This window comes from Macaca nemestrina, chromosome 1 (genome assembly GCF_043159975.1).
Source record: "Macaca nemestrina isolate mMacNem1 chromosome 1, mMacNem.hap1, whole genome shotgun sequence".
NCBI lineage: Eukaryota > Metazoa > Chordata > Mammalia > Primates > Cercopithecidae > Macaca > Macaca nemestrina.
Window position 1 is genome coordinate 29,097,252 of NC_092125.1, and position 13,322 is coordinate 29,110,573.

Genomic DNA, 13,322 nt, shown 5'->3' on the forward strand with positions numbered 1-13,322 from the left:
TACCTGACTTCAAACTATACTACAAGACTACAGTAACCAAAACAGCATGGTACTGGTACCAAAACAGAGATATAAACCAATAGAACAGAACAGAGCCCTCAGAAATAATACCACACATGTACAGCCATCTGATCTTTGACAAACCTGACAAAAACAAGAAATGGGGAAAGGATTCCCTATTTAATAAATGGTGCTGGGAAAATTGGCTAGCCATAAGTAGAAAGCTGAAACTGGATCCTTTCCTTACCCCTTATACAAAAATTAATTCAAGATGGATTAGAGACTTAAATGTTAGATCTAATACCATAAAAACCCTAGAAGAAAACCTAGGTAATACCACTCAGGACATAGGCATGGGCAAGGACTTCATGTCTAAAACACCAAAAGCAATGGCAACAAAAGCCAAAATTGACAAATGGGATCTAACTAAACTAAAGAGCTTCTGCACAGCAAAAGAAACTATCATCAGAGTGAACAGGCAACCTACAGAATGGGAGAAAATTTTTGCAATCTACTCATCCGACAAAGGGCTAATATCCAGAACCTACAAAGAACTCAAACAAATTTACAAGAAAAAAACAAACAACCCCATCAAAAAGTGGGCAAAGGATATGAACAGACAGTTCTCAAAAGAAGACATTCATATAGCCAACAGACACACGAAAAAATGCTCATCATCACTGGCCATCAGAGAAATGCAAATCAAAACCACAATGAGATACCATCTCACACCAGTTAGAATGGCAATCATTAAAAAATCAGGAAACGGAACAGGTGCTGGAGAGGATGTGGAGAAATAGGAACACTTTTATACTGTTGGTAGGACTGTAAACTAGTTCAACCATTGTGGAAAAGTGTGATGATTCCTCAAGGATCTAGAACTAGAAACACCATTTGACTCAGCCATCCCATTACTGGGTATTTACCCAAAGGATTATAAATCATGCTGCTATAAAGACACATGCACACGTATGTTTATTGCAGCACTATTCACAATAGTAAAGACTTGGAATCAACCCAAATGTCCATCAGTGACAGACTGGATAAAGAAAATGTGGCACATAAACACCATGGAATACTATGCAGCCATAAAAAAGGATGAGTTCGTGTCCTTTGTAGGGACATGGATGCAGCTGGAAACCATCATTCTCAGCAAACTATCACAAGAACAGAAAACCAAACACCGCATGTTCTCACTCATAGGTGGGAATTGAACAATGAGATCACTTGGACACAGGAAGGGGAACATCACACACGGGCATATTGTGGGGGAAGGGGTGGGGATAGCATTAGGAGATATACCTAATGTAAATGATGAGTTAATGGGTGCAGCACACCAATATGGCACAAGTATACATATGTAACAAACCTGTACGTTGTGCATATGTAGAACTTAAAGTATAATTAAAAAAAAAAAAAAGAAAAAAGTGTACCTTATTCCTTTAAAAGCCAAGATAAATTTAAAACCTATAATTGTTCATTGAAGGTATTCTCAGTAACCCTATACCACTCCAATACCACTTTGTTGTCAGTGTAAACAAGGGCATATCCCGAAAGCACTGAGGCCTTCCTATCAAAAATCCTTAACCCAGTAACCCACGGATAGCCCAAATGCATTGAATCTGTAGCGGCAACTGCTTTGCTAACAAAAAATGTTAAAAAAATAACTTTTAGAAGAAACCTCATTGTGAGCACACCTCACCAGTTCAAAAGTATCCTAAGGAAAAAAAAAAAGGGGGGGTGGAATTTATATAAAAAGAGTATTATATGGTAAATTCTTGTCCTGAAATAAATTAACTAGTTGTTTAAAGGAAGAAATATTTGTAATAACTCAGAAAGTTGAGGCATCTCAAAGAATTGTCTGCAAAAGTCAGGAAAGACAAAAATATTATAAAAAAGAATTTATGCAAAAAAATATTGTATAATTTAAAAGTAACTAGGCCTCCTGAATGTAAAACTATTGAAAATTTTTTTTAAAAGTTTATGTGCAAGGTGTATTAAAAAAAGTAAAATATACCTTTGGTAAAAGAATTATAAGGAAGCATAAGAATGTACATTTTTACATTAAAAAGTTCAAAAAATTATTGTTTTGAAGGTTTAAGCAAGTTTTAAAATGTTAATTGTAAAGAAAATTCTGTGTGTAAACATATTACCTAAAGTTAAAGAAGTATCATCCAGTTTTTCTGTGAACTGGACATTAAAGTAAAAGCATAACAGGTTTTTCTTAAAGCACCAACCTGCTCTTTAGCAAAAATTATAAAAGGTTAAAAAGAGTCTATAAAATCTTACCTTATAATCAAACATTAAAAATTAGATAAATATATCTACTATTAAAATTAAGTTTAACATTAATACACTAATATAAAGATAAAATTTAGTGTATCTGGTATAAAAATCACATGAGAAGCATTGTTAAATGTAAAGTGGTATTTGGCTTTCTTTGGTTTAAAAACTAATAAAAATAGGTGCTAAAGGAAATATCTCAGTAAAAAGGCACTAAGGACTATAAAGTCCCCTGCCAAGGACCCCTCATTTAAAACAAAAGGTCAGTTTCTTAAGAATTATATACTTGGTTTATCTTCCACTTTCCTTTCTCTCAAAAACTAAACGTCTTCTAGTACATGTACCACCCTAGAATTTCAGCAAACCAGCACCGGCCTGAATATCACGTTCTCATCAAAGGGTGGAAAGAAGAAAAACTCGAGCCATCCTGGGAAGGACCCTGCCTTGTGCTGCTAACCACCAAGACTGTTGTTCATACAGAAGAAGAAGAAGAAAAAAAAAGGATGGACTCATCACACCTGACTCAGGAAAACACCACCCCCTCCAGAGTCATAAGCCATAGACCCAGGGGAAAACCCTACCAAACTAAAGCTAAGAAAAATTTAACTCTTTTCATCTAATCTATTACTCTTTCTTCTTTCCTCACTCTGTTGCTGACCATCTAGTTATTAACATAACCAAGTCAATTTTGACTCAAACTATTGCATTTAATGCTTGCCTTGTTATAACCTGTAGGGACTTGCCAAGTCAAATACAACTTTCTACTTCAGAAAAGTACTTCTGTCCCTCCTGACTCTCCTCAGACTGGGCATTAGTAAACTAGGACCATTTAATCTGGGGAGATTTTGATAAAGACCCCAGTGACAACCAGGAGCCTTGCCCCCTGATGTGGAGCTTTCATGATATAGTTGGTCCAAAATTCTGTGGACCACTAAAGAGCAAGGATGGACTGTCCCAACCAGTTTTTGTAATTTCCTAAAACCATACATTCATTTTACTAGAGGATCATAGAAGTTAAAGACTTAAAACAAACTTTAACAATTAAGACAGGATACCAAGATGCAAATGCCTGGTTAAAACGGATCAAATATTCCATCTGCACGATAAACAAAAGCAAACGTTAGGCTTGTGCACATGGCAGGCCAGAGGCCCAGATTGTCCCCTTTCCACTAAGGTGGTCCTCCAGTTGACCAGGTGTGGACTGCATGGTAGCTCTTTTCCAGGATTCTACAGCCTGGAGTAATAAGTCATGCCAAGTTCTCTCTGCTATAAACCAAAGTCTGGCACCCTGCAGGTCAGCCCCTGAGGGCCATCCAGCTTCTGTCTCCCAACACTAAGTTCACTTCATGTCTCTCACGACAGGAAGGAAACTTAGCATTCCTTGGAGACCTGAAAGGATGCAGTAAGTTTAAGAATTTTCAAGAGTTTGTCAATCAATCAGCCCTTGTTCATCCCCGAGCAGATGTATAGTGGTATTGTGGTGGACCTTTACTGGGCAATGTGCCGAAAAGCTGGAGTGGCCCTTGTACTTTAGTACAATTGGCTATCCCTTTCACCCTGGCATTTCATCAACCAGAAGGAAAAAAATAAAATAAAACATCATAAAGCAAGAAAAGGCCCTTATACGTCTTTCGATTCTCCTGTCTATTTAGACACAATTGGAGTCCCACGAGGAATAGCAGATTAATTTAAAGCCTGAAATCAAATAGCTGCAGGATTTGAGTCAATATTTTGGTAGGTGACAGTTAATAAAAATGTAGATTAGATAAACTACATCTATTACAACCAACAGCAATGAGTTTTTCATGAGTTAAAAGAAAAACTCATGTCGGTCCCAGCCCTGAGGCTACCTGACCTGACAAAACCCTTTACGTGGTATGTGTCAGAAAGAGAAAAAAATGGCAGTTTGAGTTTTAACCCAGACTGTGGGGCCCTGGCCAAGGCCAGTGGCCTATCTCTCAAAACAACTAGACAGGGTTTCCAAAGGCTGGCTCCAAGGTCTAAGGGCCCTAGCAGCAATGGCCCTGTTAGCACAAGAAGCAGATAAACTAACCCTTAGGCAAAACCTGAATATAAAGGCCCCCCCATGCCGTGGTAACTTTAATGACTACCAAAGGACGTCATTGGTTAACAAATGCTAGATTAACTCAGTATCAAAGCTTGCTATGTGAAAATCCCTACATAACCATTGAAGTTTGCAACACCCTAAACCCCACCACCTTGCTCCCGGTATCAGAGAGCCCAGTTGAACATAACTGTGTAGAGGTGTTGGACTCAGTTTTTTCTAGCAGGCCCAACCTCTGAGACCATCTTAAACATCAGTAGACCATGATCAGTACGTGGATGGGAGCAGCTTCACCAACCCCTGCAAAGTGACTCTGAAGAAGATGACAAGCCCTGCTCCAGTCACACCCGGCAGCTGACTGGTCCACGCATGGCTGAAGCATGAGAAAACTCAGTGCACGACTCATTTTCCTTAAAATTTGGACTTTTACAGTAAGGACTTCAAATGACCTTCCTCAGACTGAGGTCTGTTCCCAGTGTACATATCAAGTCACTGACGTAGGACAAAAGGTTGCTACGGTCCTATTATTTTATGATTATTATAAGTGTACTGGAACTCTAAAAAGAACTTGTTCATGTAATGCTATTCTATTCAAGCTATGTTGCCCAGGAAATGACCAACCTGATGTGTGTTAAGACCCATCTGAGCCTCCCGTGACCACAGTTTTTAAAATAAGATTAAGGACTGAGGACTGGTGGGGCTCAGAAGTGATATGAGTAAAATGTTAGCAAAACAGAAGAAAAAGGGGTGGCCAAACAAGTCACCTTAAAATTTGATGCCTGTGCTGTCATTAATAGTAGTAAGTTAGAAATAAGGTGTGGTTCTCTTAATTAGAAAAGAGGCTATATAGCACAAAATAAGTACATCTGTCACAAATTAGGACTGTGTGGAAATAAATATAAATACTGGTCTTCTGTCATTTAGGCCACTTGGATAAAAAAAAATGAAAAGGATCCAGTCCACCTTCAGAAAGGAAAAAATGACCCTTCCTGTACTAAGGGACAATGTAGCCCTTTAGATCTAGTAATAACAAATCCCCTTGATCCTCACTAGAAAAAAGAAGAGCATGTGACCTTAAGAATCTATGGGGCCGGACTGGATCCTTGAGTAAATATCTTGGTTCAAGGAGAAGTTTACAAACGCTCTCCTGAGCCAGTGTTTCAAACTTTCTATGATGAACTAAATGTGCCAGTACCAGAAATTCCAGGAAAAACAAGAAATTTGTTTCTGCAATTAGCCAAGCATGTAGCCCAGTCTCTCAATGTCACTTTATGTTATGTATGTGGAGGAAGTATAATAGGAGATCAATGGCCACGAGAAGCCAAAGAATTAGTACCTAGAGATCCAGTTCCTGATGAATTCCCTGCTCAAAAGAATCACCCTGATAATTTCTGGGCCCTGAAAACCTCAATTATTGGACAATATTGCATAACTAGCAAAGGAAAAGAATTCACTCACCCTGTAGGACAACTTAGTTGTCTGAGACAGAAACTGTATAATGATACCACAAAAACAGTCACTTGGTGGAGTTCAAATCACACAGAGAGAAGTCCATTTAGTAAATTTCCAAAGTTGCAAACCATGTGGACCCACCCAGAGTCCCACCAGGACTGGACAGCCCCCACTGGATTATACTGGATATGTGGGCATAGAGTTTATGCCAAATTACCTGACCAGCGGGCAGGTAGTTGTGTTATTGGCACTATTAAACCATCTTTCTTCCTACTGCCCATAAAAACAGGTGAACTCCTGGGCTTCCCTGTCTATGCTTCCCACAAAAAAGAAGCATAGCTATAGGAAATTGAAAAAATGATAAATGGCCCCCTGAGAGACTCATACAATATTTAGGCCTGCTACTTGGGCACAAGACAACTCGTGGGGATACTGGACCCCCATTTACATGATCAACCAAATCATATGGTTACAAACTGTCTTAAAAATAATCACTAATAAAACCAGCAGAGCCTTGACTATTCTGGCCTGGCAAGAAACTCAGATGAGAAATGCTATCTATCAAAATAAATTAGCTCTCAGCTACTTGCTAGCAGCTGAAAGAGAGGTCTGTAAGAAATTTAACCTTACTAATTGCTGCCTACACATAGATAATCAAGGGCAAGTAGTTGAAGACATAGTTAGAGATATGATAAAACTGGCATATGTGCTTGTGTAAGTGTGGCATGGATTTGATCCTGGGGACATGTTTGGAAAATGGTTCCCAGCACTAAGAGGATTTAAAACTCTTATAATAAGAGTTATAATAGTAATAGGAACCTGCTTACTGCTCCCTTGTTTGCTACCTGTACTTCTTCAAATGATAAAAAGCTTCATCGCTACCTTAGTTCATCAAAATGTTTCAGCACAAGTGTACTATATGAATCACTATCAATCTGTCTTGCAAAAAGACATAGGTAGTAAAAATGAAAGTGAGAACTCCCGTTATTGAGAGTCTCAAAGGGGGTAATAAGGGAGGAGACCACCCCTTATATTGTCTTATGCCCAATTTCTGCCTCCAAAGAAAGAAAAAGTAAAAACTAAAAGACAGAAATGAAATCCATAAGCTGACAGTCTGGCACCACACCCTGGGCCTGGTAGTTAAAGATCAACCCCTGACCTAATCAGTTATGTTATCTATAGATTACAGACATTGTGTAGACAAGCACTGTGAAAATCCCTATCTGGTTTTGTTCAGATCTAATTACTGATGCAGGCAGCCCCCAGTCATGTACCCCCTGCTTGCTCAATTGACCATGACCCTCTCACGCACACCCTCTTAGAGCTGTGAGCCCTTAAAAGGGACAGGAATTGCTCACTCAGGGAGTTCAGCTCTTGAGACAGGAGTCTTGCCAGTGCTCCCAGCTGAACAAACCCCTTCCTTCTTTAACTCAATGTCTGAGAGTTTTGTCTACAGTTCATCCTGCTACAGTCCAAGCAAGCATTAGGTCATAGCCTGGTCCTCTTCCTTATTTGAAGGTGTTTTTACTTTTCTTAGAATTCCACAAGCTACTTCCCCCTTCCTTTGTTCTCCTCTGCCATTGCCTCTTTTGAAAAGTTCTAAGTTGCTAGCCAATCAGGACAAATACAGAATGTGAGGTCCCATTCCAACCAGTGGAAGTCAGACACAGCAGTAAGGTGGACACATCAAGTTATAAATGACCCTGTCTCCTTTTTTCAGTGTACTCTCATGGCAAAACTGCTGGCAAGTGTACCCTTTCTGCAGAAAGTATACAAATGGCCTTGCTGAGGAAATTAAATTTATTTTCAAGTGCTATTTCTTTACGGCACCAAAGAACAAGCATTTCAAATAATTTGGTGGCCTGTATAGGGATACATTCTCCTACAGAGGTGGTCTCCAGTCCTCTATCATGAAGAAGCATGCTTATCTGACTCATTGCAGTGGCCTCAAGGATAAGGACTCAAGATCCATCCAGTGTGATGAATAAACCCAGATCCTCTGCAACACAAAAAAAAAAGAAAAAGAAAAAAGAAAAAAAGAAAGTCAATAACAACAACAACAACAAAAACTGGCTGACAATCTGGAGTAAAGGATCCTCACATATCATGTGAACTAAGAAACTCTGCACACAGACAAAAAAGAAAAAAAAAAAAAGTCAGTTAAGTATTTCCTTAGTAGTCAAGACTAAAGAAAAAGCCACAAGCCCCAAGACAGTAAAGCATTCCTTGGTTAAGACATACCAAAAAGACCATGGCGGGGTGGGGTGTAAATCATTCGTTAGTCAGGACTAATGAAAGAAATCTGTTGGGGGTGGTGAAGTATTCCTTAGTCAAGACATCTTAGAAGTTAAACAGAAGTAAGAAATCCCCATTAAGAAAGAAGTTGAACCTCAGAAAGAAGTGAAAAATCGCCATAGGAGGGTTGAACCTCAAAAAAAAAGAAAGAAATCCCCATTGATAAGAAGTTCAATCTCAAAAAGAAGTGAGAAATCCCCATTGGTGGAGGGGTTGAACCTCAAAAAACCTCTGGTGGTAAAAAAAATATATATATATATATATATATATACACACACACACACACACACACACACACACATATATATTCACATTCTCCTTTTCCTTCTTCTCAGGGAAAGAAAAGGTTAAGCTCCACTCCCACCGCTCACTCCCCTAGGGGAAAGGAAAGGAGAAAGAGCAAAAACAGCAGGTGTGACACCAGACAGCCAGGCACACCAAGAGTTAAGTCCCTCTCCCCAGCCAGGCTCTAAGTGAAAAAGAAGGCAGGGGCTGGCGCCAGGAGGAGAACGTGGGGGATGGCCCCTGGGGCCAGGACTGCAGCTGCACAAAACCCACCCAGTCCAAGAAACTAAGTCTAGGAAGAAAGAGGGGGAAAAAAGTAAAAAGGGAAATCGGAAAAAATAGAAAACAGGAGAAACAGATGACAGCACGTGCGCAGGGGTGGAGTCCATGCTGTGGCCTGGCCCTGCCTGTGGTAGGAGCTGGAGAACTCCGGAGGGGAAAAGGAAACAGAGGATGACAGAGAGGAAAGTAGAGTCCAAATGAGAGGAGACAGATAAATAGATGGAAAGAGTAAGTAAGAGAGAAACTAGAAGAGACAGAAATCAAAGAAAGACACAGAGGGTGAAACTACGAAAAGAAATAGTGTAAAAGGAAGGCAGAAAGTTAAGACAAGTTGAAGATCGTCTGTGAAAGTCATAAGAAAAGTTATGGAAAGGAATTTATGCAAGAAATATTGTATAATTTAAAAGTAATTAGGCCTCCTGAATATAAAACTATTTAAAAAACAGTTTATGTACAAGGTATGTATGAAAAATAAAATATACTTTTAATAACAGGATTATAAGGAGGCAGAAGAATATCGATTTTTACCTACATTAAAAAGTTAAAAAATATATATTTTGTTTTAAAAGTTTAAGCAAGTTTTAAAATGTTCATTGTAAAGGAAATTCTGGGTGTAAACATGATGGCGAAAGTTAAAGAGATATCATCTAGTTTTTCTGTGAACTTGACGTTAAAGTAAAAGCACAATAGATTTTTCTTAAGCACTAACCTGCTCTTTAACAAAAATTATAAAAAGTTAAAAAGAGTCTATAAAAGGCTTACCTTCTAGTCAGACATTAAAATTAGATAAATGTCTACAATATTTTATTAAAATTAAGTTTAACATTAATAGTACATTAATATAAAAGTTAAATTTAACTTATCTGGTATAAAATCATACAAAAAACACTGTCAAATGTAAAATGGTGTTTAGCTTTCTTAAGGCCCAAAGGTGGCTGGGTAAGCCACAAGGCCCCTCATCCCCAAGGTCACAGTGCACAGGGGCAGTGAAGGCCACAAGAAGGCCAAGACCTTAAGAGAGGGCAAGGCCACAGCATCCCATGGGTGGTGCTGAGCGGGGATGGAGCAGGAGGTGTCACCATGAGGCCTCAAGCCCCAGGATATGCAGCAGAAATTACATACTTAATTTATCTTCCACTTTCCCTTCCCTCAGAACTAAAAGTCTTTTAGCACAAGTACCATTCCTAGAATTTCCAGTACACCAGCACCAGCCTGAAAACCACATTCTCATGCAAAGATAGAAAGAAAAACACTCGAACCAGCCTGGGAAGAACCCTATTTTATGCTGTTAACCACTGAGATTGCTGTCCACACAGCTGAGAAAGAATGGAGCCACCATACTCGAGTCAAGAAAACATTTACCTCTTCAGAATCATAAGTTACTGTACTAAGATCAAGCCCTACTAAGTTAAAGTTAAAGAAAGCTTAATTTTCATATACCTTCTATATTGCTTCCTTTCCTTTCCTTATTCTGTTACTAACTCCTTTGTTATTAATGTAACTAAGTCTGACTCACCTCAGACCATTGCCTTTAGTGCTTGCTCTGCCATACCTTGTGGAGATGTAAAAGATCAATGACAGTTAGCCTTTTCACATAAATATTTATGACCCGGCCCTCTAATGGACACAGTTACCCCTAGCACTCATCATTGTGATCACCGGCAGCCAAGACACCGATTTTCTGCTCCTGCAGCCTGGCAACCTTGTAGTAAATAGGACTACATCCTTTAAACTACTTAGGAGCGAAGTCGGACTTCCACAAAAAAGGTTTGTACAGATCTAAAACCCCTCATCTATTCCACCAAAAGGACTACCCTGTCTAACTGGCAGCATTATCAATGTAACCCTGTCCTTCTCTTTATCACCACCTCCACCTTAACTAACTCTAGACCAGCCCTTAGTCGCTTCTATGGTACGGAGATTGACATAAATGGAAAAGACCCCGTAAGTAGTTTTAAAATATGCATTATTCCCCCATCTTCCCCTTCTTCAGTAGCCTCAGTTCTAGATCCCACACCAGTTGCTCCTACATCTAATAATAAAACTAAGGTGTCTATTGTAAAAATAAGAGATATAAGACAGACCTTAGCCATCAAGACAAAAATATCAAGATGCAAATGCCTGACTGGAATGAATTAAATATTCTATTTGCACTTTAAATAAAAGTGATTATTATGCGTGTATGCATGGTAGGCCAGAGGCCCAGATTGGTATGTCCAGATTAGGACATACCAGCCAGATGGCCTAGAAAAATAAAATAACTTTAAATATAATATCAGCAGAAAAAGAAGATGTTTGTGTGTGTATGTGTGTCATAATTAAAATTTAATGTTATACCTTTTTTCCTAAAAATACTGCCTCTGACAGAATTATAACAAAAGTGCTACAAGAATTAACAGCCCTATCCAATAAACTTGCCAAAAATTATAAACAACCCTTTTCCTAAAATAATAGAACATTTGTTCAGTAGATAAAAAGAAATTTTAACTTCAATTCTCACCTCATTTGCTCTTGTTATTGGTGTACTTATTCTTGTACTCTGTTATATTATTCCCTACCTTCGAAGTTTTATACAAAAAATTTGTCTCTGCCATGATTACAGAGTTAACTCCTAACTCTCCTCCACCCGATTCAGAAAAATTACTTCTCTTAAAAGGACAAACAAAGCAATTAAGTCAAAACATATTAAACAAGTTTGAAGAAGAATTGTGAAATAAGAAGAGGAGGAATTGTAAAAAGTAGAGGTTCCTCTTGAAAGATTTTCTCCCCATCTGATTAGGAATAAATAGTAACTTCTCTTAAAAGCAAAATTTATTCAAAGACCTATACTAACATTCTTAAATATCTGCTAGCCGTAATAAAGAAATCAATGTACTTTGTGTTCTTAGCTCTTATAGTTTAGCCTAAATATTTGCCCTGCATGCTTATACTAGTCCAAGCAAGCATTAGGTCATAGCATGTTTCTCTTCCTTATTTGAAGGTGTTTTTATTTTTCTCAGCATTCTACAAGTTACTTCCTCCTTCCTTTGTTCTCCTCTGCTTTTGCCTCTTTTAAAAAGTTCTAATGTGTTAGCCAATCGGGACAAATACAGAATGTGAGGTCCTGTTCTAGCCAATGGAAACCGGACACAGCAGTAAGGTGGATGTGTCAAGTTATAAATGACCCTGTCTCCTTTGTTCAGGGTACCCTCATGGCAAAACTGCTGGTGAGTGTACCCTTTCTGCAGAAAGTATAGAAGTGGCCTTGCTGAGGAAATTAAATTTATGTTCAAGTGTTATTTCTTTATGGCACCAAGGAACAAGCATTTCAAACAGTATGATGCTATTAAAATAAAAACTTTAGACAAGTTAAGTTTAGCATAATTTATTTGAGCAAACAAATGATTCATGAATTGGGCAGTACCCTGAACCAGTAAAGGTTCAGAAGACTCTACCTGGCAATGTGGGCAGTCCATATTTTTAGATAGAAAAAGGAAGTGACATACCGAAATAGCCTGATTTGTTCCAGCCTAGCACTTGCCTTATTGGGACATGTCTGAGCAGCTTCCAGCCTGTAATTGACCAAAAGCTCAGTTGCTACTGTTGAGACTCAGTTGCTGGTTACAAGAATGTAGTCTTAAGGTAGGTTATATATGATATATATACATGTATTAGGTTATAGTTTGCTTCATGTAGAGACAGCTTTAGGCCAAGGTTTTTTGTTTTTTTTTTTTAATTAATTTATTATTATTATACTTTAAGTTGTAGGGTACATGTGCATAACGTGCAGGTTTGTTACATATGTATACTTGTGCCATGTTGGTGTGCTGCACCCATCAACTCATCATTTACATCAGGTATAACTCCCAATGCAATCCCTCCCCCCTCCCCCCTCCCCATGATAGGCCCCGGTGTGTGATGTTCCCCTTCCTGAGTCCAAGTGATCTCATTGTTCAGTTCCCACCTATGAGTGAGAACATGCGGTGTTTGGTTTTCTGTTCTTGTGATAGTTTGCTAAGAATGATGGTTTCCAGCTGCATCCATGTCCCTACAAAGGACACAAACTCATCCTTTTTGATGGCTGCATAGTATTCCATGGTGTATATGTGCCACATTTTCTTAATCCAATCTGTCACTGATGGACATTTGGGTTGATTCCAAGTCTTTGCTATTGTGAATAGTGCTGCAATAAACATACGTGTGCATGTGTCTTTATAGCAGCATAATTTATAATCCTTTGGGTATATACCCAGTAATGGGATGGCTGGGTCATATGGTACATCTAGTTCTAGATCCTTGAGGAATCGCCATACTGTTTTCCATAATGGTTGAACTAGTTTACAATCCCACCAACAGTGTAAAAGTGTTCCTATTTCTCCACATCCTCTCCAGCACCTGTTGTTTCCTGACTTTTTAATGATCGCCATTCTAACTGGTGTGAGATGGTATCTCATTGTGGTTTTGATTTGCATTTCTCTGATGGCCAGTGATGATGAGCATTTTTTCATGTGTCTGTTGGCTGTATGAATGTCTTCTTTTGAGAACTGTCTGTTCATATCCTTTGCCCACTTTTTGATGGGGTTGTTTGTTTTTTTCTTGTAAATTTGTTTGAGTTCTTTGTAGGTTCTGGATATTAGCCCTTTGTCAGATGAGTAGATTGCAAAAATTTTCTCCCATTCTG